This window comes from Papaver somniferum, chromosome 10 (genome assembly GCF_003573695.1).
Source record: "Papaver somniferum cultivar HN1 chromosome 10, ASM357369v1, whole genome shotgun sequence".
In the NCBI taxonomy this organism is placed as follows: domain Eukaryota; kingdom Viridiplantae; phylum Streptophyta; class Magnoliopsida; order Ranunculales; family Papaveraceae; genus Papaver; species Papaver somniferum.
In genome coordinates this window covers 112,747,452-112,754,207 of record NC_039367.1, presented here as the reverse complement: position 1 = coordinate 112,754,207, position 6,756 = coordinate 112,747,452, and positions in this window count along the sequence as shown.

The following is a 6,756-nucleotide window of genomic DNA, read 5'->3' as shown; positions in this document are numbered from 1 at the left end:
ATAATAATAATAATAATAATAAGGAACCGTGAGGTGTGGGGCCGGCTGGGACCAAGGCATGGCCGGTTGGCCAATGGTCACGCCCCACACTCCTTTCCTTAATTTTATATTATTTTTTATGGATTTATGGAAGTACCATGAAACCGAGGAGTTTCCTCGAGACGAAGGAAATTTGATCAGATGAGGGAATTTCATCAAATCACGGAAAATAATAAAAATGTATTAAAAATATAAAACTGGCATGGAATTGATCACGGCACGGTCGGTAGGTCGTGTGTCCGTGTTCCCAGCACCTTGGTCAATATTTTTAATTATTTATTATTTTCTTCCCTATTTTGCATAGGTTCATCGTTTCGTTGTATTTTGAAATACTCGTTCGTGCGGTGACTGTTAGTGTATCGTCGTTGAATACACTTTCACCATTTGAATCGGGGCTTACTTAGAGGTAGCTCAGACGCCCGGTTGTTGATTATTTATTACTAATTGTGGAATTCAGTGGAGAATAATTCACAAAACTGAGTAATAAGATGTTTATTATTAATTCATAGGATCAACTGAGGATTCGACTACGAATTCAGAATAATAAAGTGAACATTACCATTCCATGGGATCGTAGATTCGACCATAGAATCGGAGTAATTAAGATTTATCTATTACCATTTATGAGAGCAGTTGTGGATTCGATCATGAAATCAGAGTAATGAGATAATATATTTATTGCTATTCTATGAGATCAAGCCGTGGATTCGATCATAGAATCAGAACAATTGTTTATTGCCATTCCGTGGGACCAGTCACAGATTCGACCATGGAATAGGAGAAATTGTTATTGTCATTCCATGGGACCCAATCGTGGATTCGACCATGGAATATGATCAATTGTTATTGCCATTCCATGGGACCAGTCGTGGATTCGACCATGGAATAGGAGCAATTGTTATTGCCATTCCATGGGACCAGTCGTGGATTCGACCATGGAATAGGAGCAATTGTAATTAGGAATAATTAACTTTGTGGCTCTATACTAGCAGAGAAAGCTGTCTAGGAGCACTAATTATCCCGATATGAGCTTGTTGGTAAGTCATATCCTTTATATGGTCAGGGTAAACTCGTTGTTTGTTCCTGAAGACGTTATCGCTCTATACTAGCAGAGGAAGCTGTCTAGGAGCCGTCCATCTCGTGATACTATATAGAAATAATCACTGAAAGTATTCAGTATTCATGAGATATGTCGTTTTCCAGTCGTGAGACTACATATCTACATGTACTACGAGAGAAAGTACTCTCCGTTGAGAATTCGATGAGAGACCCGTGTCTCGATACTCACGTATGATTTCTGGATCAGAGCTTCGTATAATTATGAGTTTAATATTTTAGACCTTGTCGAAAATCCACCATCTACATTAAGTCCCATGCTTACTGAGGAAAGTTGTGTTTCTCAGTCATCATTAAATGGTGATTTTCCGGCCATAAATAACAATACCAGTAATTGAACTTAGTCGTAAGTTGAGACGTTACCAGATTTAGAGAGCATGAGAAAACCATGACTTGATGAAGGCTTCAATGTCATGATTGGAGTGTCGTTTGATGAGCATAAATTGGTGTTGAACCGCTGGTTTGGACGACGAGTCCGTGGTTGGTCAGGAATCGCGGGACGGGCCCATGAAAACAAATCCTTGTTTTATGAATAGACGCTCGTTGGTTAGTTAGTTTAAGAAACAAACAAAATAGACCTGAGTCTAATGATATAAAATTCGTCTATGAGCTTTCAAGAAAACCGGATTTTTATATTTTAAATATGTGAGATTTCACAAAGTGGAATAAATTCTCGTTTCAAAGGTGGATGCTCGTACGAGAGAAAAGTTTTTTTTTTTGATAGACGTGCGTCTGTTAGTAATAAAATTTTGTTTATGAGCCTTCATGAAAATTTTTATCTTCGAGCTTTCGGAAATCTTTGAAAATATACTCTCGCTTCAAAGAAAGATGCTCGTGCGAGGGAGCAAAAATATATAGATATATTTTTCAAATTTACGTGAGTTTCACGTTAAAATATATTTTGTAAAATCAATGTTTTGACTTTGAACAATTGTTGAAAGTAGACAACCATACATGGTGAAAGAATGTCTATATGTGAGTTTTCACAATCGTAGAATGGACGTCTGTCCAGATTTTGAGAAACCAGTGAATGTTCACATTGTAAAATTTATGTGGACTGTTCACGGTTTTATGAAAATCATGTCAGAATTTTGCTCGTCTTAGCAGGTTTGAAGGAACGAGCAAGATTTGAAGTATTAACTCATGTACTGTTAGTGGAATCGTAAACATGTAAGAGTTGAAAGTTACCATTTTTGCAGACGCTGATGTGAGCATCTTTATTCCATGATTCGTTGTTTTGCTGAATCCTGCGCTTTGTATAAATGATGCGTTGAATTTTATGCATCTGTCACAACCACTTTTCAAGAATGACTGACTCCCATGATGACACTTTCAAAGACGATGTTTCCAGGGATGACATCTCCGCGGGTGTAACTTCAATAAATGGTACTTCTGGGACCTCTGAGTGATGGTGAGAGATCCTTCATACTGAGTTGTACTCCTGGTTATTTCTACAGATTTATGGAAGGCATACTATGGCTAGGGTTTGCACCAACACAAGAAAAACAAGAAAACAAATTGAAAGAGAGTACATACCTGGAATATGCTTTCCCACTTTATTGCTACCGCGCCACGCCAAGCCAACGCCATGCGAAGCCAGCGTCCACGCCAAGCCAGCGCCCATTCCAAGCCGATCCAGCGCTAGCAGCTTTCATCTTTCCAGCGCCAGCATCTTGCATCTCATCCAGCGCTGACATCTTGCATCCTTCCAACGCTAACGGCTTGCATCCATCCAGCGCTAACAACTTTCATCTTTCCAGCGCCAGCAACTTGCATCTCTTCCAGCGCTGACAGCTTGCATCCTTCCGGCGCTAACAACTTGCATCTTCCCAGCGCCAGCAGCTTGCATCCTTCCAGCGTTGATTTTGAACGCTCAGTAGAAGGGAATCAGCAATCTAATTTCATCACACGTAGAGATCAGGAATGACTTCTCCAAAATCAAGACAAGGAGATCAGCGACCCCCCTGAGTTCACAAAGACTCTCTTCCCGTCAGGAGACACATGATTTTGGGGGACTTCGCTCACAAAATTTTGCAGTCTATGGTGGAAAATTTATGAGAGATTTTATATTTTACCAAGGCGCAACGTCAAGACATATTTGCATCCCTCAACCGCACTGCATCAGGGAAGCAGTTGTTTCCAACCAGAGAATTCGTTCCCAAACCCCAACCTCTCCTGGAAAGCACGATTGATAAATGGAACTGGGGACTCCTAACCATTGTTCGCTTGAAGGGTGTCCAGTTTGACAACATACTGATTGACGCATCCTCTCCGCTTCAACGTCCTCCAGCAGCGGCTCCGCTTCAACGTTCACTTCAGCAGCCGCTCCGCTTCAACATTCTCTCCATAAGCTGCTCCAGGATCGAAGCCGAAGCTTTAGCTTTTGTATTCTTAAGTTTCAACATCCTCTCCAAGAGCCGAAGCCTCCTCAACACCGCTTCCTCCTGTCAAGGATCGTTCCGGGGGCGCCACTCCTTCTTGCAAAGGGTCTTACCACCACGCTCCCCATGTCAAGGATCATGATCGCAGCCAACCAATCTACGTAGTCATGACCGCATTTTGATCTATCCCGCCAAAGCTCGTGGTCATGGACAGTTTGCTCGCTTACGCATTCTATCCAACCTACCTTGTTACCACGACAATGCATTCTCTTCTGATTACATCTGCTACCAAGAACTGTTGCCGCCCATTTGTTGATACCAGCCAGAGCTTCACCACAGCAACAATCACTAAAAAGATGGAAAAATGTAAACCATACTTGGGGACTGAGGATATACACGGAATTCCTTCACTGTGAAAGCTTAGAAGACACAGTCAACCAAAAGGCCATATCCACAACAAATTCATCTACTCTTCAAGGGTGCAGCGCAAGAATATCATCACCTCTCTGTATAGAAGACGCCTTCGACACTCTACGAGGCCGCGGAGGATCCCAAGACTTCCCATAGGAATCAACTTCAGAAACTAAAGAAAAATGCGACTGGGGACTACTCATCGCAGTCCATCCCGACGACCATCAAAGACTCATGAGATAACTCCAGAGACGCGATTGAAACACTTTTCTTGAAGAAACAGAGGGATACACGATAAACAACATAACTCTCTCATTCCTACCTATTCGCTATCCAGAATATTTCGTCCATGTGCATCCCAGCGTCACATCCAGAAGAGTATAATAAGCTTGAATCAAATCCTGTGGACATGGACTCAAGGCGATGCGATGAAAATATGATACACATGAGGACTACCATCATGGGACGCTTTCACTCCCCTCAACCTGGTTATTTCTGATTTCAACATCGTCCCTGCCGAAGTTTTACAAGCCGCAGAAATTTCTCAACACAAAGCCGTACATGTGCATCAAAGACTCCAAAAGCACGCCATAGAGATACATTCACATGTTCGGCCGTGCCATCAGATATAACAGAAATATAACTGGGGACTACTCACCGCATCTCATTCCATACGATAGTCCAAGATTCAGAAGATGGTTCGAAGGATGTTTCTTAGAACAAAGTCCTTGAAGACTTGATAGCAGCACGTCGGTAAAGAAACGTCTCACAACTCATCTATTTCATCCAGTGGCTCCGGAAGATTTCGGCCATACAAGCATCCACAGTATATTGTCATCGCGATCAGAAGGACCAGGCACTGAACAACCTAAAATCAAGGATGGACCGACAACGCAACCACATCCATCCGTCCCAAGAATGCAATGGAGTTTGGTAAATTTTGGAATCCACTGGAGAGACACTGCAGACGAAAGCACGGATCCGGACGAGCGACAGAAAAAAGAAGAAGGTCAATACCTCTTTTCATATGGACGGAGTTTATGGAGTTTGCACAGAACAAAGTTTCCTTATTGCTCCATGAACGGGAATAGATGACTCGGCGCGACTATGTTACCCCGGACCCGCAATATCCCTCCTGAATTCTTCCAGAGTTTCACTGTCGGGCCGTTTTCACCTCCTAAACGAGCTCAAAACCTAAATATTCCCTCTTGGGGAGATAGGAAATTATTTTCCGGTAAGATGGAGGGGAGGACCGTCAAAATCCGAGTTCGTACGAGAATTCTACAACGATTTTAGTAAGGGGCGCTAATTAGGGTTTCGGCATGCCAAACCCTAATTTAGACAAAGTTGCCAGGCGCCATCACTACCATTTGATAACCGAAGTTCCAGTGTCATCACCGTCGTTTGGTAGCCAAAGTTCTGAAACCAGTTTACACCATTCCGCGGACTGAAGACAGTTTCCTCCATTCCGCGATCGAAGCCAGTTTCCTCCCATTCCAAGCCGACCAACGCGTGCGGCTCCCATTCCAAGCCGACCAACGCCTTCCCCCATGCCAAGCCGACCGACGCTTGCGGCTACCGTTCCAAGCCGACTGACGCCTGCGGCTCCCATTCCAAGCCGAACGACGCGTGTGGCTCCTACTCCAAACCGACCGACGTCTGCGGCTCCCATCCCAAGTCGACTGACGCCTATGGCTCCTATTCCAAGCCGACAATCTACATCTCACTACTTCACGGTCTAGCCAGCAACACCACAAGTAGAATCTATGCAAGGCCTCCAACACGATAATCACGAACTCTCCTTACCTTTCGAAAAAGGTTAGCCGGGTCTTCTTGACCATCTTTTCACGACTTGTCATTTCGATTTTGTCCTCGCCTGTCACCATCTTATGCTTACCTCGCAACAGTGCCCCTGTTCCAAGCTAAGCAGGGGACTTAATGTTGATGGTGGTTTTTAGCTTAGGGTTAAAATCGTAAAACCATACATCTAACATGACGTCACTATGACCACTAGCGCATTTATTGAATCAATCAGCATGCCTACGTAAGAATTACCAGGGTACCTTTTTTATATATACATGTGTCATGTTCCACGGTAAAACCCTTAGTATGGACCGACATCATCTTCGTACATACCAAACCCTAATTCTCACGATATCGTGCCAATGACAAACCATGCCAGCCACGTCTCCACGCCAAGGCATGCCAACCATGCCAGTCGCACCGCCGTGCCGATTGCAAACCATGCCATCCACGTCTCCGCGCCAAGGCTTGCCAACCATGCCATCCACGTCTCCGCGCCAAGGCATGCCAACCATGTCAGCCGCACTGCCGTGCCGATGGAAAACCATGCCATCCACGTCTCCGCGCCAAGGCATGCCAACCATGCCAGCTGCACCTCTGTGCCGATGGCAAACCATGCCATCCACGTCTCCGCGACAGGGCATGCCAACCATGCCAGCTGCACCACTGTGCCGATGGCAAACCATGTCAGCCACATCTCCGTGCCAAGGCATGCCAAACATGCCATCCGCACCACTGTGCCGATGATAAACCATTCCAGCCACATCTCCGCGCCAAGACATTCTAACCATGCTAGCCGCACCATGCGCCAATGGCATTCCAAAACCTTGGCCCCACCATGCCAAGCCAACCGCACCTTTCCTTGGCCCCAACCATGCTAGCCGCACCATGCGCCAAGGCATGCCAACCATGCTATCCCCACCATGCGCCAATGATATGCCAAACCCTTGGCCCCACCATGCCAAGCCAACCGCATCTTGCCTTGGCCCCAACCATGCTATCCGAA